The sequence below is a fragment of the Protopterus annectens genome, chromosome 2.part1, assembly GCF_019279795.1.
Source record: "Protopterus annectens isolate FY-2018-M chromosome 2.part1, PAN1.0, whole genome shotgun sequence".
Taxonomy (NCBI): Eukaryota; Metazoa; Chordata; order Ceratodontiformes; family Protopteridae; genus Protopterus; species Protopterus annectens.
In genome coordinates this window covers 1,362,009,697-1,362,035,086 of record NC_056729.1, presented here as the reverse complement: position 1 = coordinate 1,362,035,086, position 25,390 = coordinate 1,362,009,697, and the positions used below count along the sequence as shown (strand labels likewise).

General features: G+C 40.6%; 1 protein-coding gene across 9 annotated transcripts in view; it reads left to right on the top strand.

Moving 5' to 3' along the window:
- Nucleotides 1-25,390, top strand: part of RBM47 (RNA binding motif protein 47) — an 876,418-nt gene that overhangs the window by 579,453 nt on the left and 271,575 nt on the right. The window lies entirely within an intron of this gene.

Below are 25,390 nucleotides of genomic sequence, written 5' to 3'. Positions count from 1 at the left end.
TATGGCTCCTAGTTTGCAGTCATCTGCGAATTTACTTAGCCAAAGACCTTCTGTGTTAGCCTGTACTTCAGAGAAGTAGATACCAAACAGGAGAGGACCCAGGACTGAACCCTGTAGTACTCCACTTGTCACTGGTCTTAAGTCTGATTTGGAGTCTGCTACTTTCACAGTGTGGGTTCTTTCAGTAAGCCAATTGGCAACCCATCTTGTGGCATAGGGATTTATACCTAGTTTAGTGAGTTTATCTATAATTCCAGAATGGGGGATGGTGTTGAACGCCTTGGCAAGATCTAGATAGGCTGTGTGAACTACCTTACCCTCATCTATGGCTTTGGTGACTACTTCAAAGAAGTCTGTCAGGTTTAGGAGACATGATCTGCCTTTTACAAACTAAAACTGTGTGGGGTCCAGGGTTTGGAGATCTCCAATGTCTTTGTTTATGAGTTCCATGATGATACGTTCCATGGCCTTGCAGACGAGGCTCGTCAGGCTAATGGGGCGGTAGTTCCCGGGGTCTGTTGTGGCCCCCCCCTTTGTGGAGTGGGATAACTGTCACGGTGCGCCAGTTCAGTGGGCACAAAGCATGAGGTGAGTCTATGATTGAACACGGTACTTAGGTGGGGTGCCAGTTCATTCTGTAGTTCATGTAGAAGGCAGCCTGGGATGTTGTCAGGTCCCATAGATGCTGTGTTCTTGGCATAGGACAGTGAAGTTTTTAACCTGTGCAGCCATGATTACAGGAACTTTGCATTCTTCCAGTGTAAAGATGGGCCCTTTAGGGGGTGAGAGAGGGGTAAAGTTAGCACTGAATCTATCTGCCAGGATGTTGGCAATATCAGTTGGTTCTGTATATTTAGTGTCATTGTGCTATAACTCAGAGCAGATCTGAGTGTTGCCATTGAGATTTTTGACATAGCTATAGAATGCTTTGTGGTTGTCTTTAGAATCAGTGGCAATTTTGTTTTCATAACTAGCTTTGGAGGATTTTATGAGGGATCTCAGCTTCTTACTGAGGCTGACCAGGGAGTTCCTCCAATCGTGGGATTTTACTCTTTTTTGCAACAGTTTCTTTCTTCTGTTGTGGAGTTTGTTTATGGCAGAAAACCATCAGATTGGCTTCCTTTTTTTGGAGGATAGCATCTTGGTTCTGTTAGGGATAGCATGATCCATGCACTCGTGTAAGTGTTTCTAAAGTGCATTTGTGTAGGATTCAGCAGTCGTACCTCTATTGTCCATCTGCATGGTTGTCATGAAGTTTGCCACTTCTGTCTTAAGAAGCGTGAAGTTGGCTTTGGAGAAATTTTTTTCAGTTGTTTTCCTAATGGGGGGTGGGAGCGGGATGTGGATGTCTAGGGTGATTAGCTTGGGGTCAGATCTGATCAACGAGGAGCTGACCTCTGGTGTGGAACACCGGTCACCCATGTTGGTGATGACCAAGTCTAGGATATTGCTGCCTCTGGTGGGGGTGTGGATAAGTTGATCCAAAGCATTGGAATTGATGATTTCCAGAAAACGTTAAGCAAAAGAGCTGGTACATGAGTAGTTTTCCCAGTTAATGGTAGGGTAGTTGAAATCACCCATTATTAGAGTGTTGGGTTGTACCTTAATATTTTCCAGTGTATCAAGAAAAGAGGAGTGGGGATCCTGGGGCATGGTGGGGGGTCTGTAGCAAGTTACAATCTGGATTGTGGTTTTGCCCAGAGTTAGTTGAACTTGGATAATCTCGGATGCATTATGCTGAGCAACTAGCTTGGAGGTGTGGACATCCTTAATGAATATGGACATGCCTCCACCTTTAGTGTTTCAGTCCAGGTTTGATGGCCAAAAGGTGTGGTATGAATTATAGCCTGGTAATGTAGAGATGCTCTCTGGAGCTTTGAACCAGGTCTCTGTCACTGCACAGATGTCAATGTTCTCCATTTTAGGGAGTGCCTCGAGTGAGTGCATTTTGAGGTTTAGACTTCTAGCATTGAGTAGCTTTACCCTCAGATTTTGCTTACTTGACCTGCTACGGTGGTGAATTTGTCATTTGAACCTTGCCTACAAAAGGCACTGTAGGGATGGCAAGAGCCTTTGCCAGTATCCAGAATCCCAAGGGCGACAGGTGCAGGCCATCTCTGGCAAAGCAGCGTGGTCTGTCGATCATTTCATCCCAGGCAGACAGATACTGGATTCCCTTAGAATGACACCAGAAGCTTAGCCAATTGTTAAAGACAATCATTTTGTCCTTGTACTGTGGTGTCATTCTGGGTGATGGCAGGATGCTACTCAGGGCTAGGGTCATAGGAACATCCCAAATACATGCTGTAGGTGGATTGGACACTCTAAATTGGCCCTAGGTGTGAGTGTGTGTGTGTGTCTGTGTGTGTGTGTGTGTGTGTGTGTGTGTGTGTGTGTGTGTGTGTGTGTGTGTGTGTGTGTGTGTGTGTGTTTGTCTGTGTGTGTGTGTGTGTGTGTGTGTGTGTGTGTGTGTGTGTGTGTGTGTGTGTGTGTGTGTGTGTGTGGGTGTGCCTTCTGTGGAAGGTTGGGTGACGGACTGGCAACTCAACACCGTAAAACTCCACTGCCAGTGATGGGCAGACAGGTGATCCGCTGTGGCGACCCCTAACCGGGAAAACTGAAAGAAGAAGAAGATGAAGAAGAAGGCAGGGCAGTATTCAGCTGGGGGTATAGTTGATTAATGGCATGTTATTGATTGAATGTGGAACAGAAAGATGGTGAGGGTGAAATTTGTTGGCAATATTATTATGGTGCTGAGTAAGAAGAGTCTGTAGTTTGTTTTTTTTGCATTTTGCAAAGTTAAAGGTGTCATTAGTTCGTTAGTATTAAGGGTTGACTTTATTTCCAAAATATTAGTAATGGTTCTACTAGGAGTTTATTTCTTTCCACAATTGCTTTGGGGAGGATTTGAGAGCATTTTGTCTACTTCCTAGGTAAGTTGGCAGCATTCGAGGCAATTCTAGTTGCTTACTTTAATCAGGAATTACATGGTGCGGATTACTGTCAGAAGGATTTTGTTTCCAGCTTTTCCAAGCTTTATCTCTAATGACCATTGGCTTTTTAACTTAATTGTGAGCCAGAGGCATTTGTGGCCTCAAAACCTTTGCTTGATTGATGGAAAGACAAAGTTCTGTAATGCTTCAAGTTTAGAGAAGAAAATGAACGGGCCATTGTTAGGACTGGTTTCAGTGTAAAAGGCAGACCAGTTAAGTACCTGGACTGGAGATGGGCATTCAGTGAATGCTGTTTAGATTCACTAATGCACTTACACATTACAATCCTGGATGGATTTTTGGGTGGTCCAGAAAGCCCATGTTTTAAGTACCGGGCAATGGTCACTGAGTTGATTAGGAATGATACTTAATTGTAGATATAATTTGGTTATGTTAGTATTAGGGTTATGGTTATACTGTTACAAGTGATAGGGGTTTGGTCTAGTTGGTTGGTTGACTGTTCAAATCCATACTGTCTCAGTATCCTGTTTTGGAGTACATTAGTTGCATTAAGAATGAAGTCACCTAGGAATATTGTATTCCCTGGGGGCTTTGACAGACCACATATCTGTTACAGTTGATTAAAGGTATTGACTGAGAAGCTGCCAGTGTGTAAAACAGAATATAAAGTCACTTCCATAGGGGTATGTAGGAGTGCCTAGTCTGAAAGGTAGCAACAAGTTGCCCAAGTAAGTTAAATGTGTGTGTCGTGTTAAACTCATAACAATGTATGAATTAGCAGGATATGAATGTTCTCCTTGTTTCTGATTCAGTTGCAGGATGCACTAGTGTGTGTGTGTGTGTGTGTGTGTGTGTGTGTGTGTGTGTGTGTGTGTGTGTGTGTGTGTGTGTGTGTGTGTGTGTGTGTGTGTGGTGTGTGGTGTGTGGGTGTGTGGGTGTGTGGGTGTATGTGTGTGTGCTCGCGCATGTGAGTGTGTGTGTGTGTGTGTGTGTGTGTGTGTGTGTGTGTGTGTGTGTGTGTATGTGTGTGCTTCTGTGAGTGTGTGTATGTGTGTGTGTGTGTGTGTGTGTGTGTGTGTGTGTGAATGTATATATGAATTAGCATGTGTGTGTGTGTGTGTGTGTGTGTGTGTGTGTGTGTGTGTGTGTGTGTGTGTGTGTCTGTCTGTGTACGTGCACACCTGTGTGTGCATACGTGTGTGTGTGAATGTGTATGTGGATGTAAGATGCACTAGTGTGTGTGTGTGTGTGTGTGTGTGTGTGTGTGTGTGTGTGTGTGCACACGCGCGCGCGTAACATGAAAATCTAAGTTATTATTTCATTTTTCTGAGATCTACAAACCAGCTAATTATAAAAAAAAATATGAATTTTGTTGCTAAGGTTTAATGCCTTCTACTGAAGTGTTTTCTAAACATAACTTCCACAATTTAGAGAAAAGTAGAACACCCTCAAGACAGCACTTTGGGCAAGGTGCTAACTTTTTAAAACCCCAAACTGCCCCACTGAATATCTCGATAAAGAAATTATTTAAAGAACCTTAGAAAAAGCAGGGCTCTGATGATAATGAGTTGAGGTACTGATGGTTCCACTAGAAATTCAGTTTGTCTGTTTGCAAATGCATCCCTTCTTCATGGAAAGCATTGTGGCTGACTGAAGCATAAGATATTCTGAGTTTTGTACAGTTCAAAAATATTAGCTTATTTCTTCTTATACAATCAAAACTGATGCTGAATTTACCAAAACAACCAGAAAGGGATTTTAACACAGAAAAACAGGGAATTCAATTTTTTTAAGACCTGTAGCGCCATTTACGTTTACAAACTTTAATAATCCAATTTGGGAATGGAACAAAAATGTATATTACTGGCTTCCATTTTCTGAAAACATTGTATAAATCTGATGAGAAGAAATGTAAATATAAATCTTAAAGTATCAGAGTTAATGATTCTTTGATTTTGAATCTGACTGACACTGAGCAATGTTATGGCACTAGTGTGTTATACAGTCAGACTTACTCAGATTATTATCAGTTGGATTAATATGGTCATTCACTCATTACTTGTTTATTCAGTAAGGCCCACAAGGCACATCACCTGTTTCAGGGTGGACACAGAATGTTTAGTGTAGTTAAGTGATTTACAAAGGGTCATGCATTAAGATTACTGCAATCAGACGTATGCCTGTGGGATGTACCACGATAATTTATGCACCATTAGTCATGCCTTCTGGTTACATTGCTTACATGTAGCTGGCAATAATAGAATGCATGATTAATATATAATCTGAGACATAGAAATTGGTATTATATTCCGAATTATGTTGCATTCCTTAATAATTCCTGGGAAATGGTACGCAAGCCTTGATCCCTCTATTGGAAATTAATCCTGAGACAATGAATTGTTCAAGACAGAAGGAAATGTAGTGAAGATTTGTGAGTGTGAATTATTTGTCAAAGTAAGTATGCTAGGTATAACACATATTTTGTCAGGTACACAACATAAGTGCCATGATACAAGTAATGACATACTGTGAGAGAGCAGTAAATATGACAATAAAATGGCAAGCTTGGCGTCATGCTGCACAGAGATGGATCCCTGACTGCAGCCCAGGTGACCAGGGTTCATTTAGCAGTGTTGTCACTGGATGAGCCATGCAAGATGGGGGAGGATGAAGAGATATGTCCCACTCACCTCTCCTGGGGGGTGGAGACGGTTGCACCCACTCGAAGGCACATTGGTTCATGCAGTCTCGCTGTGAAGACTGGAGAGACCGCAGCATGTGTTTCAGGTGGAGAGGCGGGGCTGTTTAGATGGAATTCCCCCAGGACCATCAGCCCATGACACAGCTACTTCACTGTTTTTTCCATGGGAGTTAGGGCAAAAAGTAGAAAGTGTTAATAATGGCCCCTCTCAATCACCACTCACTCTGGTGATGGAGAACAAGAAGGCCAACTGGTCAGGAGCAGGATGATGGGTGACTGGCAACAGAGATAAGGAGAAAAAAGTAGACTGATGATGAATGAATGCAGAATCAAGAGGTTAGCAACATATATAACCAAACTATACGCAGTTCATATTCTCTTAGTAGGCATATCTGATATTCAATGACTGTTTTCTGGATGCTTTGTTCAAAGTGTTTGACAGCTGTCCTACTGTGTAATTGTGTTGTGCCTGAAATGTGTCTATTCTGCATCTGCATACCTACCCACAAATAACTATCAAATAACTCATTTTAAAAATGACATTGGAGTATATGGGCCAGTGTACACAATGAACAAAAGACAAATAGGTATGATGGGTGCATTACAATGACTGCACTAGATAGTAAGGCTGCACACAGTGGGAGAAAGGACATAGGCAAACTGGTAACTTAGCAATATTATCATTAACTAGTCTGTTGGTATAAATGACGGAATGACTTTGATAATCTTTTTTGCAGCTAAACACGAACAAATGTATCACAAGCAATACAAAATTTAATAGACGGATAGAAAAAAACATGCACAATGAGCTTTGGAACACCTCAGAAACCAAGTGAATCAGGGGACCCACTAAGCAATTCTACTGTTATGCTTAAGTAATTCAAATGCTAATCTGTCTGGTGCGTGGTATGACTTTACTATTCCCTTCAAAACTGCTGTAGAAATATGTGTGTATAGGTCTTAAAAAAGTTCAGAATCTGTTATTCACTTAACAAACCTTCGTTTTTTAACTGAAGGTGAGGTATTGGATTTGGCCTTCTGCTTCCAAAGTTGAATTTGCACTTCCTGTTGTTACTGTCCTTTTAAAATGCTATCAGACTCAGAATAGCCATGAATAGGATCTGCAGGTTTATTTCCTTCTCAGATTCCTCAGAATATCAATGTCCCTCTCTCACTGCCCCTCTCCCATTCTCTTTTCCCCCTTCCCTTTCCTTTTCTCTCTCCTAGCTGTCTCTCTCCTGCTCTCTTCCCCCCTCCTTCCATCTCTTCCCTTCACCCTCTCTCTCTCTCTCCCCCATACCTCCCATTCCCTCTCTTCTTGCCCCTCTCTTTCTTTATGTCTCTCTACCCTCTCTTTCCTTCTCTCTTTCTTTCTCTCTGTCTCTCTTTAACCCCCCCCCTTCTCTCCCCATCTCTTTCCCTCACCTCATCCATGTACATAATTAATTGGCTAACTATTCCAGTGTGTGGAACCCTGCATCTCTACAATCTAACTTATAAATTACTACAGTTGTAGTACTTTCTGACCCTAGCCATTAAGACTCTGTTACCTCAACAAATCAGAAAAAAGTCAAAGATGTATCCAGTTTAAAATAAAAACGGTTACTGGAGCATTTAGTCTCTGTTTTTGAAGTCAGTGGTAGAAATAGAATGGTTGGCTATTCTAAATTATGACATATAGTCAGTATTATGTAGCTGCTAAAGACACAGTGTTCATACTGACAGTGATTCAGAAAACTGTCAAGTTGTAAGCACAGAGCAGCATTAGGAAATCTTCTTCTCCTTTTGGCTGTTCCCATTAAGGGTCTCCACAGTGGATCATTGGTCTTCAGTACAAGTGGCGGTATTGTTTTATGGTTTCCAGTTCCCAGCTCAACCCCCAACCTTCCTCAGAAGGCATACACCTGCACACGCTCACACCTAAGGCCAGTTTAAAGTGTCCAACCCACCTGCAGCTTGTCTTGGGAATGTGGGAGGAAACTGGAGTACCCAGAGGAAACCCACGTGAAGCATATTGAACACAGGGAGGACATGTAGAGTCTGCACAGAAGGCACTGATCAGAACTTTTAATAGCTGTAAAACTCTTCTAGTTGTCTCACACACATGCACACACAAAGAAAAAAGGCAGAGTGAAGTGTTTAATAACCATTAAAGGTGTTAGTTCATCAGTAGCACTCCTACCAAGTTCACTCACCATCTGGCCTCCCTCAGTAACATAGGAGTAAGTGTGTTGTAGCTTTCAAAGGTGTGAATCACTTTGCACAGGTACACTCCTTTCTCTAACTTACAGTATGCCAGGGCCACTAAAGCTCCATAAACTACACAGAGGATTATGGCGGGTCACTGTCCACAGCTAATTTGTTAATGTGCTTGAGAAAGGGATTCAAGAAATTCATCTTAAGAGTGATGTATCTGTGCAATGAATACAAAAGAGTTAACATCCCAAGCTTTGCACTTGAGGTGAATTTCTTGAGTCCTTTTCTTGAACATATTAGCAAATTAGTTACAAAAGACAACTTGATGGATCCTCTGTGTTATCTGTATCTACTGTGCCTTTTGGGCTGGGTCAATTTTGAAAAGGTGTTTGGACTAATCTACTTAACTGGCCAATAACAAAAACAAGTAAATAAAAAATAAAACATGGAAATTATACTTCTAAAGAATAATCAAAGACAGAAAAGTGAGGAGGGAGTCATAGCAAAGTTGCAAGTAAAGATCGAGTGAGAGTGACTTAAACACTTCAAGAAACATCATTATGGCAAGATTTGCAGGTGGACAAGTATGCAAAGTCTATGTAGCCGATAGCTTGAGGTGATGAGATAACCAAGTAATTGGAATAAGCATGCATAAAGTTAAAATGGGGTTCACTAATTAGAGAACAATACAGGCAAAGTGCATCTTGGTAACGAAACCTAATGACCAGGTCAGCTTTTGCTGAGACTCAGTGGAGTGGACTCATCTTAGAGGCACTGCCTGTCAGTTTTGAGTCAGTCGGCACTGATTATTAACGCCACTGCTTTTAGTAACATTGTGAATGCTGTCATCCACAATTGTGAAGAATCACAACTACTCCAGTACACTGATGACTCTACAGTCTTTTTTTACAAATAATAACATCATCATAGTTGATGCCAAAACACTGAAACTTCTTCTTAACTCTACTAAGAACAAAACTGTGCTGTTTCAAACAAAACATTGTCATTTCAACAGCACTATCCTATACCTTTATCCCATCAAAAGACTCTCTTGCCTTTAAATATTTGGATACATCCCCAACTGAGAAAATAATCTCAACCATATTAACTGGTCTTATTGGTAACAGATTATTACATTTAAAAATACATGGTAACCATTTGAACTGTTGGGACCCACTAGAGTGAGTCCCAAAATGCAGAGGCTAAATGGCTGAAAAAAAAATGTACTTATACCAAGTCCAAGATGGCCATTTCCTGTAATATTCCCTTTTCTCACAGGGATGGTGCTATCACAGTTGACACATATAAGTTTGGTGGTGTGGGGGCTCACCACCCTCATCAGGTGTGAAGAAAAACAAAAGGTAGATACCAAATCTAGATCTAAATCCTTTCTTTCCTGTGGTGTTTGCTTAACTACTGCTGATTGGCACAGGCTCCTTTCACTCCCCTCACTTCCATGTGCTGTGCACTTTCTAGCTCTCCTACAGTCTTCACTGCTCTGTGAGGATGAACGTGTTTGCAGTGTTGGCTTACAATGGGGTAGCAGGATTTGCTGCAGGATGTCACTTTAGAGCACATGGCTCATTATCTCAATGTAGCCTTAAATGGTTGAAGTTTAACGAGTAATTGTCCATAACTTGGTTAGCATTTGCTTATAAACTCCAGTACACTGCCATTTAGAACATCTGCTGGACAGTGAGTAAATGGCCACAAATCAAATAATACATATGGAGGGTCTCACTGTCCAGCACCTATTGACAAACTCTGAAAATAAAATCTGTCTCGTGCTTTAGAATATTCAAAAAAAAAAAAAACTCCATAGGTACATGGGGACAAAAGTGCCAACACAGGAACAGTTGTTAGTATTGCTTTTACAAACTTTCAAAATGATAGAATAACAGGTTTTTTGTTAACATGGATTTTCTAAAGTGTGTGAACTCAAATGTTTATCATTATTTTTTGACTTCAGTCCTCAAGGATTTACCAGGGATTTGCCAGAAAACCAAACTTTTATGAGGAATATATGAAAATTATGAGGCAAAAATCTGGGTGTTCTGCGAACATCTGGACAGTTGAGAGGTATGTGGACCAATCATGAACCTCCAAAGTGTCTCTGGGGAGAAAAGACTCCCAGAGCCATTTTAAGTGTACACTCAAAAAAAAAAACTGTTCTTTTATCTGCTTTTACTGTATTTGTGTTTCTTCCTACTTTACTTTGCTTTTGCGTCATCTTAAAATTACTCAATTGTATTTATTACTGCTTGGTGTAACTCATTCTAAGCCTTTTAGTTTAAGCACTTGGGCTTCAAACCAGTTGTTTTACATTAAAAAGGTTTGTGGTCTGCACTGTAGTGGCAGAACAGGTAGCTTACATCCTTCTAAGTTGGGAACTGCTGATTGAGGGCTCAGTGTCTGTTATTCTAAAAGTGTATTAGTTCTAGTTTAAGCACTTGGGTTTCAGGCCAGTTATTTTACATTAAAAGGGTTCGTGGTCTGCACTCTTGTGGGAGGAGAAGCTGGACTCTGCCCTTCTGAGCTGGGAATTTTGGGTTAAAGGCTTATAGTGCCTGCATATTTGAACTGCTTCTTACTGAAATTGGTACACCTTGTTTGCTGTAGCATAGACTAGATCCAGGCCTGCTAAATCTAGATTTGTTTGTATAACTTGAGCACTAATCCAGGCATTCTATAAAGTATTCAATTGTATTTATTACTGCTTGGTAATAACTTGATTAAAGTGTAGCTATCATTCTAAGTCTTTTGGATTAAGCACTTGGGCTTCAGACCAGTTGTTTTACATTAGGAAGGTTTGTGGCCTGCACTGTGGTGGCAGGACAGGTAGCTTGCATCCTTCTAAGTTGGGAACTTCTGACTGAGGGCTCAGTGTCTGTTATTCTAAAAGTGTATTAGTTATGGTTTAAGCACTTGGGCTTCAGGCCAGTTATTTTACATTAAGAAGGTTCGTGGTCTGCACTCTTGTGGGAGGAGAGGCTGGACTCTGCCCTTCTGAGCTGGGAATTTCTGGTTAAAAGCTTATAGTGCCTGCATATTTGAACTGTTTCTTACTGAAATTGGTACACCTTGTTTGCTGTAACATAGACCAGATCCAGGCCTGCTGAATCTAGCTTTGTTTGTATGCTTGTTGTTTGTTTGCTTGTTATTTCCCTGAAATGCTAATTCCACCTAAAACGTGGCTTTTCAGTGCTTCTGTAGATCCCTAGTGATATCTGCATTGTTTACTGTACTTATTTCTTTGTTGCACTTGAAAAAAAGTTGCTGTTTGTCATTTTTGCATTTAAGTTACCTGTAACACAGTCGCAGGCTACACACTCAAGTGTGCTAGCCTCCTCTGTGTATTTAAAGTAAAGTAATTTAAGCTCTGCATTTTTGTTTCTAAAAAAAAAAAAAAAAAAAAAAAACACAAAAAAATTTCTTGTTTTCCCGCCCTTCTGAACTAGTTTAGTCCAGTTTTCAGGCTTTGCTGAATCCAGGACTGTGGTAAGGGTTCCTGTGTTGCCCATATCATACTTGGATAGTTAGGTGGCTTCCTTGTTCAGCGTGAGAGAGGGAACTCTGAGCAGCCTATCTGTCCCTGTAGGAGTGGTCCCAGCCCAACAACTTGTAGCTCATTGGCCATTTTGGGCTAATTTCTATCCTTTTTGATATCCCTGGTATAAAAACTGCTTAGTGCAGTTTTGCGCTTGTGTACAGCTCAGCAAGCTCCTCGTGGTGCCCTGCAGAGTCCTACAAGCGGCTGAGAGACAAAAGAGAGACTTTGGACTTGATTAAGTATTGTTTTTGCTTGTTGTTTCCCTGAAACTCTAATTCCACCTAAAACGTGGCTTTTCAGTGCTTCTGTAGATCCCTAGTGATATCTGCATTGTTTACTGTACTTATTTCTTTGTTGCACTTGAAAAAAAGTTGCTGTTTGTCATTTTTGCATTTAAGTTACCTGTAACACAGTCGCAGGCTACACACTCAAGTGTGCTAGCCTCCTCTGTGTATTTAAAGTAATTTAAGCTCTGCATTCCTGTTGTTTCTGAAAAAAAAAAAAAAAAAAAAACACAAAAAAATTCCTTGTTTTCCCGCCTTTCTGAACTAGTCTAGTCCAGTTTTCAGGCTTTGCTGATTCCAGGACTGTGGTAAAGGTTCCTGTGTTGCCCATATCATACCTGGATAATTAGGTGGCTTCCTTGTTCACTGTGAGAGAGGGAACTCTGAGCAGCCTATCTGTCCCTGTAGGAATGGTTCCAGCCCAGCAACTTGTAGCTCATTGGTCATTTTGGGCTAATTTCTATCCTTTATGTTCTCCCTGGTATAAAAACCGCTTAGCATGGTTTTGCACTGGCCTGTGCACCATGCAGCTCTGTTTAGCTGCGGTTAAACTGTTCCAGGCTCCACAAAGTCTGCACTTCAGTTTTTCCTTTGAAACACTTCAACCCGGCACTAGAAATAAGGCAATTTAAGACTGGCACTTATTAAAACTCACTAAAACTAGCACTAGCTTACAGCTTGCACTTCAGCCCTATACTCAGGAAGTATAAGGCTCTTTACTCATCCAATCAGCAATACAGTCCTAACCATCTATTCAGGCATGTTCAAGGGACAGCTTCAGGTGTGCTCTCTGGTCCAGCTGGTGAATCTGGACATTCTGAATCAATGTTACAATTACCTCATGTACACAGACAACCCCCTCCTCCTCCCAACCAACACAAACATATGTGAGAGATGCAGCTACACAGCCAAACTGGAGGCTAAGCTCTCTTAACCCACGACTGGATCAACGAGTCACAAGGAGAAGGGCAACACTAGCACCACATTATCAGACTCACATAGACCAGCCATAGCTGCACCAGAAAATAACTATCAGAAACACGGAAAAACATACTCGGAGGCTCTAAATAAGAACCTGCCTAAACAACAGAGACCTCCTAAGCATACACCCAAGCAACCCCCACCCCATAACAGAAACCAGGTAACACATACGTCACAACATCTGTGTGCCAAGCAAAAACAGTCCCTAAGGCTAAATAATACACCTAACACACTAGTAATTGATGATTCTATCATCAGGCCCACAGACGTCCCACTCACTAGACTGAACAAGGAGAAGGTTACCGTAAGCTCCCTGTCAGGTGCCAGAATCTGCCACATAACACATGCACTCAGGTCACTCCACAACAAGTACAAATATGACTCTGCCATTGTACATGTTGGCGTACCTCCCTGGACTACATGAAAAGAGACATGGAGGAGCTCTCTGACCATGTAGCCCAGGCTGGTATGAATCTGAGTCTTGAGTAGCATTCTGCCCTCACCCAAAATGATGCCAGCATATGAAGAAAAAATTATCAGTTTCAACAAATGGTTAAACTACTGATGTCATTCAAAGGGGATCCAGTACTTGTCAGCCTGGAACGACATGCTTGACAAGCCACGTTGCTTCGCCAAAGATGGCTTGCACCTGTCACCCCTGGGCTTTCAAATACTGGCCAAGACTCTTGCCGCTCCAATACTGCCTTTTTTAGGCAAGGCTCAAAAGACAAACCCACCTTCATAAACAACAATAATAAACAAAAACTGAGGGTAATACTGCTCAACCCCAGACGTCTAAACCTCAAAATGCACACACTCAAGGTTCTCCTTAGTATGGAAGAAATTGACGTATGTGCAGTGACAGAAACCTGGTTCAAGGCTCCAGAGAGCACCCCAGCACTACCAGGCTATAACTCCTACCATACCTTTAGGTCCCAAAACCAGGACCGGAACACAAAAGGAGGGGGTGTATCCATATTCATCAAGAACACCCACACCTCCTGGTTAGTAGCACAGCACATGGAATCTGAGACCATCCAAGTGCAATTGACAGCGGGTAAATTGACTGTTCAATTTATAGCTTGCTACAGATCTCCCACCTTGTCTCTGGACCCTCACGCAGCATTCCTGAGAACATTAGAAGTATGAAGATTCTACCCAACACCATGCTACTGGGTGACTTCAACTATCCAAACATTGACTGGGAAAACTACTCAAGCTCAAATGCCCTAGTCTAATGCTTCCTTGAGTTTATAAACTCAAATGCCCTTGAACAGCTGGTCACCACTCCCACAAGAGGTGACAACACACTGGACCTGGTCATCACCAACATGGGGTACCTATGTTCCACACCTGAGGTAAAGTTGTCATTGCTAAGATCAGATCACAAACTAATCACACTGGACATCCACATCCCGAGCCCCCCCCAGTCAAGGAAATCAAGGTAAAAAACTTCTCTAAAGCCAACTTCACACTCCTCAAGACCGAGGTGGGAAGTTTCAAAGCTCCCAATCAAATGGAAAATGATGACCCATCGTCAGAATCCTTTACAAGTGCATTCTATGAACACCTTCAAGAATGCATGGACTGAGCCATCCCAAGTAAAACCAAGACCAACTCCTCAAAAAAGAGGAAGCCAGTCTGGTGGACCCCGGCCATAAATAAACTTTACAACAGAAGGAGGAAACTCCTGCAAGATAAAACAAAATCCCACAATAAGAAGGCATCTCTGATTAACATCAGTAAAAATCTGCGCTCCCTCACTAAATCATCCAAGGCCAACTTCGAAAGAAAAATAGCCAATGACTCTAAGGATAACCACAAGGCCTTCTTTAACTATGTCAAGAGTCTAGGAGCAAACTCTCTGATATGCTCCGAGCTAGTGCATAATGGCCATAAATACACTGAACCAACCGACATTGTCAACATCCTGGCTGACAAGTTCAGTGCAAACTTCACCCCCCTCTCCACCAAAGGGGCTATCACCCATCCCAGAAGAATGTGGTGCTCCAGATATCTCAGACACACAAGTAAAGACATCCCTTGCAAAGGCCAAAAACACAGCATCAATAGGACCAGATGCTATCCCAGGTTGTGTCTTACACGAGCTTCAAAATGAACTAACCCCCCATCTCAAATCACTATTCAAACTCAGCTTCTCTACTGGCTATGTACCCAAAGAATGACATACAGCAACAGTCGTACCACTCCACAAAGGTGGTGACACAACTGACCCTGGGAACTATCGCCCTATAAGCTTGACTAGCTTGGTCTGCAAAGCCATGGAACGCATTATCATGGAGCTCATTAAGAGGGACATTGGGAACCTCCAGACACTGGACCCCACCCAGTTCGGCTTTGTTAAAGGCAGATCTTGCCTCCTGAACTTGGTCGACTTCTTAGAAACAGTCACCAAGGCAATAGATGAAGGGAAGGTGGTCCACACAGCATATTTGGGCCTCGCTAAGGCATTCAACACCATCCCACACTCAGGAATCATAGACAAACTCACCAGCTTAAGTATCACCCCCCATGTCACGAAATGTGTTGCCAATTGGCTCTTAGACAGAAACCACACGGTAAGAGTGGCAGGCGCCATGTCTGACTCTAAACTAGTCACAAGCAGAGTCCCACAGGGCTCAGTCCTGGGACCCCTCCTGTTCAGTATGTATTTCTCTGAAGTACAGGCAAAGGCAGAGGGACTGTGGCTAACCAAGTTCACAGATGACTGTAAATTGGGTGCAATAATTGACTCTCCAGCTGACACAGACATCCTGCAAAAGGGTCTCACAGAGACAAACACCTGGTGTCAAAGTCACGGCCTCAAGCTAAATGACAAAAAATGCATAGTAATCCCATTTGGTAAAAACAAAGTACCTACAAACTACCACATAGATGGGAATCCACTAAGTACAGAAGAAGTAATTAGGGACCTGGGTACCCAAGTAGATAGCATGCTCTCCTTTGATAACCACATAGCCAAAACAGTCAGGAAATCCTTTTATGTGGCACACCTGATCACAAAGGGTTTCTCATCCAGATCCAAGGAGGTGATTGTGCCCCTTTGCTCCTCACTCATTAGGCCCATAATAGAGTACAATGCCCCATTTGGGATGTACCTCACTAGACACCTGCAACAACTAGAAAGACCACAGAAGTACCTCACTAAGATGATTAAGGCCCTTAAACAATTACCCTATGAATTACGACTAAAATAGCTCCAGCTCTTCTCAGTCGCTTACCGTCTGCTCAGAGGTGACCTATGCCTGACCTATAGGGCCATGTGAAACCCTGAACTAATAGACATGTTTCACCTCAAAAAAACGAGATCCCTCAGAACCACTCATTCTAGTGACTTGAACCTATGTATAACAATAAACAGGACATGCTGGAGGGATAGATTCCTGTCACAGCGACTCCCCTCACTCTGGAATAGAATCCCAATCCATATTCGACAGAGCTCCTCTGTGACCCTCTTCAAGAGAAATCTTGATGAGTGGATGGGTAATCGTAAGTTCTACCCTGGGATTGCTTCAGGAACCCTGTTGACAGAGGCCCAGGTTACTAATCTAATGGGGAGGCGAAAGCCATCACTCTGTGGCTAGGCGTATAAATGCCCATGGGCAGATAGCCTAGCACTTACCTATGAACCTATGAACCTATGATTCTACAAATGCAGATGGATTACTGGCCATCAGATTTCCTGTCAGGAAAGTTGTAGTAATTAACTCAGGGTTTTGGCTGATCTTCTAAGGCATTTTCTTTTTTCAATTTTTAAAAGATCATTGATGCCTGACCTTTTACGCAGAATAACAGACTACTGAGTACACAGGCCAGTTCTTAATTATATTATATTACATTATCTTTGAACCACTGTTGTATGTCCCTGCTTTCTCTCCTTTCTTTCTTCCTTCCTTTATTCTCCTCTTCACTTTGTTTGTCTCTATTTTCATCTCTCTCTCTTTTCCACATTTTAACCTCTTTACCCCCCACTTCTCCTTAGTCTATCCTTACTGCTAAGCATGCAGGCATTTGCATTTGTATTTGTTCATTGCCTTGTATATGACTTGTAAATACAACTGTAAAGGCCTCTGGAAATTCTTTTATAAATTCCATTGTAACTATATATATATATATATATATATATATATATATATATATATATATATACATAGAGAGAGAGAGAGAGAGAGAGAGAGAGAAAGAGAGATTTTGCTGCCAGCATATTACTTTGGTTTTATTTGGCAATGCATCCTTTGTCACATTCATTCATAATTTTTTTTTCTTTTTTTTTTATCATTTTTTTGTTTTATTTCTCTATTGTATTAACAATACTGAAGCTTTTTTTTCCCTGGTCTGCACTCAGAAAAGGTTTGATAGTGCCCAGACAGGCCTACTGGTTAGCAAGACTTGCCTAGTGCAAACACCTGAAGATCAACTGCAGCATACATGGTCCAAGCTGAGCTGGAATATGTGAACCGCATGTTGACACCTATAGTGCCTAACAATCATAACTGGGTCAGGGGAAGCTGTTGCTATTTTTCTGTGACACAAGCACCCCTTTGTCAAACAGCTGTGCATAGTTAGACCAACAAGCCAATCAGAAGACTTGCCAACTTATTAAAAGTGTGTTGCAGCTCATCATCATCATCATCATTGATATTATTTGTACTTTCTCCACATTTTAGCTTAAGGGAGATAATGTCGTTGTTGTTGTGTCTTTCGGCTTTTCCCGGTTAGGGGTCGCCACAGCGGAACTCCGGTCTGCTAATGAGTGGCAGTAGATTTTTATGTGCCGAGTTGCCAGCCCTGATGCACAACCTTCAACGAAGGTACGCCCATTCACTCATGTCTCCACGCAAAAGACGCTCTAGCTGAGAATCGAACAGGACAATGTCTTACTGTGAGGCGACAATGCTACCGCAGCACCACCACTGCAGTTAGATTAAGGGAGATAATGAAGATAGATTTTTTTCATGAATTACCCATATAAGTAATTACTTTGTTTTTTTAAGTATTTACAGTAACGTATTGCTTTTTAACAATGAAAACTATTCTGCTTTGTTTATAAATCCCAAAGTATTACCCACATATGTATTATACTGTTGTCTACACTTACTGAGGAAGTAATTTTTTTAATGCTTAGTTTAGCTGGCAAATGGCTGGAGAAGAAGTCTGTTGTTCTGAGCAATGTTTGTTAACTGTTTTAAGGCTTTCACTGAAGGCACAGGATGTTATCAGTTTCTGCATTCTTGGAAAACAGTGATAAACCAGAAACACAATAAGTGAATAATTAGACTTTCAGTTCAGATCAGTGGGTGTTAACTTTTAATCTGCGTCCTGCCTTTCATGATGACAGCAGGGTTGTAGCAGTCATCATGTAAAGTTACAGTTAAGGAAGGCATTGTTTGCTGAGTCTGTATACTTAGATGAAACTAATACAGAATCTACATCTTTTTTATTACTTTTTATGTCCATTCCTGTATTTCTAGGATTTCTCATCCTTTAACAGCACAAAACAGTTTTGATAGGGCCCTATTGCCTTTGCCATTTGATGAACATTAACAGAACTGCTACTAGATTGGTGTTCTTCTAACACAGCATTATGAGCTTTTTATTCTGGATATTGCCATCAGGGTTTAGTAAAAGCATACAATTGAAAGTTGCCAGTATTCCAGATATATGCAGTTCATCAGGGCAACAAATTAGTAAAATAGCCATTTAATATCAGAGGATGGTGGGTTCTTTTCCCACACCTGGCACTTGCATTCATTTTCCAGTACTCTTCGACTGATGTACTCCTCCTAGGTGTATTCCCCAGATATGATGCTAAACCAAAAATCCCATCTGCCTGACTTGCTTGGTGGTAGCTTTACTGGATGTGAAAGATCCCATGGCACTTACCAGATATGAGTAGGTATTCACTATTCATTTGTATTTTTGCATAGTAACACACTTCACACTTATTTTATTCATTCTCATGATCACATATTATTTACAGTCTTAATAGTTTTCTTTATCCGCAACTCTTTTTCCCATAACCAAAATCTTGTCTACTTAATGCCATTATTTACTTCCCATTGCTTACTATACAAGCACTCTTCACATCTTCCCCTCCATGGAAATCATAAACATGCAAATACATGTTTTTTGTTTTATCTATTTCTTGTTTGTTCTCTGTATTAAATATACAATACTGCACCCATATCCATCCCATGTAAATATTCATTATCATTTGTCACCTTTCACTAAAATCTTTCTAACCAGCATTCAGAAATGCATAACACACTATGTAATCCCATTGGTAGCAAGATTTCTAAGCGTATTATGCCAGATTGATTCAGAGTCTGCTATAGCACTACCATGGTAAGAAGACAGCAGTCCATACTGCCACATTAGTCTAGCTAATGAAGGCAGCATTCACGAGCATAGCAAATGCTAACATCTTTCTTGTCAAGAAATACTTTTAACAAATGAGTGCTGTATGAATGCCTGCCTTAATTCTTCATACTGTAAATAATATCACTTGGAGAATGACCTAACTTTTGACCAGCTTGTGTCTGTTATTGAAGATTATCCTTCTATATTTCCCAGCTTATAAACAAAGGTACTGTGTCTAGATTTAGGGATGCAATTGTCCCCCTTTATTCAGCTCTCATTAGGCCAGTTCTTGAATATAATGTCCCCTTTGGCATGTATCTATCTTCTGTCCAGACGTATGCAACAACTGGAATGCCCACAGAGATACCTTGATAAAAGGATTACAAGGCCTAAACAACATGTCCTACATGGATGGACTCACAGCCATGTCACTATACTCGGTATCCTACAGACTACTAAAAGATGACCTGTGTCTAGCATGCAAGGCATCCTCTGACCCATCACTGATGGATTTACTGCACATCAGTAAGTTAAATGACATCAGAAATACTCAGTCTAGTGATTTAAACCTCTTCTGCAAAATCAACAGAACAGTTTGAAGGGGCAGGTGTATTTTTTAGACAATAATGCTACTGTCATACAGACACCCCAGCTACATAAAATAAAGTTTATCCCTGTCCATTTTCATGCGCAAATTAGATCAATGAATGTGAAACAGAAAATCTACCCCAAGGCTGCCCCTATATTCTTAAATGCTTTATCCCATGCATGTGTTCCCTCAAATTATCTATGGTATGATCCCATTTATTCTCATTAGGGGTAATATGTAATTATTGGATTTGGGATTGGAAGGGACAATCTACAACCAACTTATGTTATTTCAAGCGCAAAAAGGGAAGTTGGGTAGGCTTAAAATGACCCACAATGGCAGCTAGCTTAGTACTTTCATCTATTAACGCACAAACCTATGAACTTGCATTTATTTATTTATTTATTGCATTTCTTTACTGAAAAAATCTGAATGGGTAGAAACCAGTTTCAATGAAGACCAGGGAAGAAAAGCTCAAAAAAGCATTAATGGTATAAATATGACAATTTTTAAATGAAGTCTTTCATTAACACATAGAAGAAATTAAAAAAACACATTGCATATTATACAAAAAAATTAAAAATTGCAATGTTTCAGTGGCATGGGAGGGTTAAAAATAAGTAGTTAGGCATTGTCAGAAGTGGAATGATGCCATATATGAGTAGGAAAAATATCTTACTAGTAAAGTGGGACCATATTTTTGATAAATAGAAAAGAGGGATTACTGAGTGTGGATAGTTATAAATATTAGCAAGTGAAGATACTCTGTTGAGAGCGAACCAAAAGCCACTAGGAAACTCAGGCAGGAAGAAATGTAGTAAACGTATTTTAATAAAACCGTTTTCACTCTTGCAAGGCAGGAGCTTCTTCAGACAAGTTAAAAGATACAAAGACACTTCTTTTAAAAGTAACAGCTGCTTAGTTCTATGATGTCATTTCCTTTCCAGCTGAACATATTACGGAACACTTTTTATAAAGGACAAGTTTATAATAATTATAATAATCTTCATAACATTTCCTAAACTCAAACCATGTTCACATCCATGTGAACGATAGTTTGTAATATTTTATAAAAATACAGTTAAGAATCGTATGGTACACCGGAACTTTTAGTCTTAAGCATACTAGACACACCGAGGGGACAAGAATAAGCTACATATTAAAAAATATATATATACATATAATTCTGTATTTAGTGTATATTATACAGGATTTTTCAAAATAATAGAACAAATACAAAAAATACAAAAGATACAAAAAATTTTTTGGTATATGTATTCAAATATTCAGTCATACATTGTAGTAAATGTCCTACCCTCAATAAGTGGTAGTTCAATTTCTTAAATAACTTTTATATTTCAAAATAACTGATATGTTACAGGTCTCATTCAACCCAGGGGGAGAAAAGGCATTTAGAAGAAGTTGCCATTCAAGTTTTTATTTTTTATAAGGAATGAGAAATTTTACATCAAACATAAGATTGGATGTGAAACCAAGTCTGTTGTTTACCTAGCCCAGTGCAACTGTTGTGCTGCGTTTTATGTTGGTAAGACGGACCGAAAGATGCGTGACCGTGTTTACCAACATAATTACGCCATTAGAAACCAAAAAACTGACAATGCTTTATCAAAGCACATTTTAGATCATGTTGGACACAGCTTTTCTTTTATGGGTATTGACTTGGTAAAAGTGGGTATTAGGGGGGGGTCCTCAGTCCCTTCTTCTTGAATTAAAAGAACTTGAATGGCAACTTCTTCTAAATGCCTTTTCTCCCCCTGGGTTGAATGAGACCTGTAACATATCAGTTATTTTGAAATATAAAAGTTATTTAAGAAATTGAACTACCACTTATTGAGAGTAGGACATTTACTACAATGTATGACTGAATATTTGAATACATATACCAAAAAAATTTTTGTATCTTTTGTATTTTTTGTATTTGTTCTATTATTTTGAAAAATCCTGTATAATATACACTAAATACAGAATTATATGTATATATATATTTTTTAATATGTAGCTTATTCTTGTCCCCTCGGTGTCTAGTATGCTTAAGACTAAAAGTTCGAATTACCATATTCTTAACTGTATTTTTATAAAATATTACAAACTATCGTTCACATGGATGTGAACATGGTTTGAGTTTAGGAAATGTTATGAAGATTATTATAATTATTATAAACTTGTCCTTTATAAAAAGTGTTCCGTAATATGTTCAGCTGGAAAGGAAATGACATCATAGAACTAAGCAGCTGTTACTTTTAAAAGAAGTGTCTTTGTATCTTTTAACTTGTCTGAAGAAGCTCCTGCCTTGCAAGAGTGAAAACGGTTTTATTAAAATACGTTTACTACATTTCTTCCTGCCTGAGTTTCCTAGTGGCTTTTGGTTCGCTCTCCATCTACTTGTTTGTTTTTATACTCTGTTGAGATGTAAGTGACTGAGGTTCATAGCAACACCAGTGCCTGATACCGAGGTGCTGTGTAATGGTATAGGGAGCAGGATATATTAGATAGTAATACTGTGGGAACACCAGTGCCTGATACTGAGGTGCTGTGTAACGGTATAGGGAGCAGGGTATATTAGTGATAGATAGTAGTACTGTAGCAACACCAGTGCCTGATACTGAGGTGCTATGTAACGGTATAGGGAGCAGGGTATCTTAGTGATAGATAGTAATACTGTAGCAACACCAGTGCCTGATACTGAGGTGCTGTGTAACGGTATAGGGAGCGGGGTATATTAGTGATAGATAGTAATACTGTAGGAACACCAGTGCCTGATACTGAGGTGCTGTGTAACAGTATAGGGAGCAGGGTATATTAGTGATAGATAGTAATACTGTAGCAACACCAGTGCCTGATACTGAGGTGCTGTGTAACGGTATAGGGAGCAGGGTATATTAGTGATAGTAATACTGTAGGAACACCAGTGCCTGATACTGAGGTGCTGTGTAATGGTATAGGGAGCAGGGTATATTAGTGATAGATAGTAATACTGTAGGAACACCAGTGCCTGATACTGAGGTGCTGTGTAATGGTATAGGGAGCAGGGTATATTAGTGATAGATAGTAATACTGTAGCAACACTAGTGCCTGATACTGAGGTGCTGTGTAATGGTATAGGGAGCAGGGTATATTAGTGATCGATAGCAATACTGTAGGAACACCAGTGCCTTATACTGAGGTGCTGTGTAGTGGTACAGGAACCAGGGTATATTAGTGATAGATAGTAATACTGTAGGAACACCAGTGCCTGATACTGAGGTGCTGTGTAACGGTATAGGGAGCAGGGTATATCAGTGATAAAAAGTAATACTGTAGGAACACTAGTGCCTGATACTGAGGTGCTGTGTAACTGTATAGGGAGAAGGGTATATTAGTGATAGATAGTAATACTGTAGTAACACCAGTGCCTGATACTGAGGTGCTGTGTAATGGTATAGGGAGCAGGGTATATTAGTGATAGATAGTAATACTGTAGCAACACCAGTGCCTGGTACTGAGGTGCTGTGTAACAGTACATGGAGTAGGGTATATTAGTGATAGATAGTAATACTGTAGCAACACCAGTGCCTGATACTGAGGTGCTGTGTAACGGTATAGGAAGCAGGGTATATTAGTGATAGATAGTAGTACTGTAGCAACACCAGTGCCTGATACTGAGGTGCTATGTAACGGTATAGGGAGCAGGGTATCTTAGTGATAGATAGTAATACTGTAGGAACACCAGTGCCTGATACTGAGGTGCTGTGTAACGGTATAGGGAGCAGGGTATATTAGTGATAGTAATACTGTAGGAACACCAGTGCCTGATACTGAGGTGCTGTGTAATGGTATAGGGAGCAGGGTATATTAGTGATAGATAGTAATACTGTAGGAACGCCAGTGCCTGATACTGAGGTGCTGTATAACGGTACAGGGAGCAGGGTATATTAGTGATAGTAATACTGTAGGAACACCAGTGCCTGATACTGAGGTGCTGTGTAACGGTATAGGGAGCAAGGTATATTAGTGATAGATAGTAATACTGTAGGAGCACCAGTGCCTGATAATGAGGTGTTGTGTAGTGGTAGAGGGAGCAGGGTGTATTAGTGATAGATAGTAATACTGTAGGAACACCAGTGCCTCATACTGAGATGCTGTGTAATGGTATAGGGAGCAGGGTATATTAGGGATATATAGTAATACTGTAGGAACACCAGTGCCTGATACTGAGGTGCTGTGTAATGGTATAGGGAGCAGGGTATATTAGTGATAGATAGTAATACTGTAGGAACACCAGTGCCTGATACTGAGGTGCTGTGTAACGGTACAGGGAGCAGGGTATATTAGTGATAGTAATACTGTAGGAACACCAGTGCCTGATACTGAGGTGCTGTGTAATGGTATAGAGAGCAGGGTATATTAGCGATAGATAGTAATACTGTAGGAACACCAGTGCCTGATACTGAGGTGCTGTGTAATGGTATAGGGAGCAGGGTATATTAGTGATAGATAGTAATACTGTAGGAACACCAGTGCCTGATACTGAGGTGCTGTGTAACAGTATAGGGAGCAGGGTATATTAGTGATAGTAATACTGTAGGAACACCAGTGCCTGATACTGAGGTGCTGTGTAATGGTATAGTAAGCAGGGTATATTAGTGATAGATGGTAATACTGTAGGAACACCAGTGCCTGATACTGAGGTGCTGTGTAACGGTATAGGGAGCAGGGTATATTAGTGATAGATAGTAATACTGTAGGAACACCAGTGCCTGATACTGAGGTGCTATGTAACGGTATAGGGAGCAGGGTATATTAGTGATAGTAATACTGTAGGAACACCAGTGCCTGATACTGAGGTGCTGTGTAATGGTATAGGAAGCAGGGTATATTAGTGATAGATAGTAATACTGTAGGAACATCAGTGCCTGATAATGAGGTGCTGTGTAATGGTATAGGAAGCAGGGTATATTAGTGATAGATAGTAATACTGTAGGAACATCAGTGCCTGATAATGAGGTGCTGTGTAGCGGTATAGGGAGCAGGGTATATTAGTGATAGACAGTAATACTGTAGGAACACCAGTGCCTGATACTGAGGTGCTGTGTAACGGTATAGTAAGCAGGGTATATTAGTGATAGATAGTAATACTGTAGCAACACCAGTGCCTGATACTGAGGTGCTGTGTAACGGTATAGGAAGCAGGGTATATTAGTGATAGATAGTAATACTGTAGGAACACCAGTGCCTGATACTGAGGTGCTGTGTAACGGTATAGGAAGCAGGGTATATTTGTGATAGATAGTAATACTGTAGGAGCACCAGTGCCTGATACTGAGGTGCTGTGTAACGGTATAGGAAGCAGGGTATATTCGTGATAGATAGTAATACTGTAGGAACACCAGTGCCTGATACTGAGGTGCTGTGTAATGGTATAGGAAGCAGGGTATATTCGTGATAGATAGTAATACTGTAGGAACACCAGTGCCTGATACTGAGGTGCTGTGTAACAGTATAGGGAGCGGGGTATATTCGTGATAGATAGTAATACTGTAGGAACACCAGTGCCTGATACTGAGGTGCAGTGTAACGGTATAGGAAGCAGGGTATATTAGTGATAGATAGTAATACTGTAGGAACACCAGTGCCTGATATTGAGGTGCTGTGTAATGGTATAGGAAGCAGGGTATATTCGTGATAGATAATAATACTGAGTGAGGTAGTACTGTTTAGAAATGAAGAAAATGTTTGTGTAACGTGGGTATGGAA